This window comes from Hyla sarda, chromosome 4, assembly GCF_029499605.1.
Source record: "Hyla sarda isolate aHylSar1 chromosome 4, aHylSar1.hap1, whole genome shotgun sequence".
NCBI classification, from domain to species: Eukaryota; Metazoa; Chordata; class Amphibia; order Anura; family Hylidae; genus Hyla; species Hyla sarda.
In genome coordinates, this window is record NC_079192.1 from 19,564,425 (window position 1) to 19,565,696 (window position 1,272).

General features: G+C 42.3%; 1 non-coding gene across 1 annotated transcript; it reads left to right on the plus strand.

Moving 5' to 3' along the window:
- The first annotated feature begins 205 nt into the window (after positions 1-205).
- TRNAS-AGA (transfer RNA serine (anticodon AGA)) lies at positions 206-287 on the plus strand. Its single transcript has one exon. It is a non-coding gene; the product is annotated as a tRNA-Ser (tRNA).
- The last annotated feature ends 985 nt before the right edge of the window (positions 288-1,272 follow it).

The following is a 1,272-nucleotide window of genomic DNA, read 5'->3' on the forward strand; positions in this document are numbered from 1 at the left end:
TTTTCACCTCTTTGTCTTCGTTATATCTGAAAACTTTTACGGCACATTGTTGCGCTTCCCTTTTGTGTTTCCAATTTTTTCTGCATATCGAGCATTAGTCATGTGATGGAAGAATCACATGACATGTAATGAAAATAAAAACAATATTAATTCAAAACCTGCAGTTCTTCTACTTGTGACAACACTGTAAATTTTACTTCCATCAGTAGTCGTGGCCGAGTGGTTAAGGCGATGGACTAGAAATCCATTGGGGTCTCCCCGCGCAGGTTCGAATCCTGCCGACTACGTCAATCTTTTTGTTTGCAGTCTCCATTTTTATTTTGTTTCTTTTTCTATTTTATATAATTAATGTATACGTATGATGAGGATATTTCTAAGGCAGTACATTACCCCCAATCTCAGTGCAGTGAATCTCTATATTATTATGCATTTCGGTCACTAAATCCCATCCATACTAAGTCATATATTATAGGGGTCTCCAGGATTAGTAAAGCACCAATCTTGTCCACAAGTCATGTGTAGTACAGTATCCCAGTCCCATTTATTTTAATAGAACTGAGCTGTAATACCAGACGCAACCTGTGTAAAGGGGTGGCGCTGTTTTTGCAAAAATGAAGCAGCATTTTTCTAATCCTGAACAACCAGTTTAATCCTACCAGTCAGGGTGCTATGATGGGTCCTCTCTATGGGTCTCTGCGGAATCTCGGCTTACGGAATTCCAGGAGCGGGGATCCCATCAGGCGGCCGCCGCCGAAAGTACTTCGGTGGTAGGACCACAGGGCACTGCGCTGTCACCATTGACGGCTATGCAGTACTTGCTGAATTCCGCACAAAGATTGAACATGTACTTTTTGTGCGCAGAACAATTTAAGCGGCAGAATTGTCAGCCGCTGAAATTCCGCAGTGTGAAAGGGTATCACAGAAACCCATTCACACTGATGGTTCTGTTCACTGCCCAGAATTCTACTCGTGAAATTCCAGGGGAATTCCGCAGTGTGAACGTACCCTTATAGGGTTGATGCCCCCCCACAGTTCTTGAATATTTCCTAATATACCATATAGGTGACTCTGGAGCCTCCGTTATATCCTCATCTATCTGAATGTAGATTTTGGCTCAGGGAGAGATTAATGTGTAATAACAATTAGATCAACTTTGCTGTGACTGTGTTGTGTATAATGTATCTGATCCTATGTAATAGAGTCCTACGGCCCCTCAGGGGAGGATCAGCATCTGAACTGTCCCTAGATGGTAAAAGAAACCTAACTGTGAAA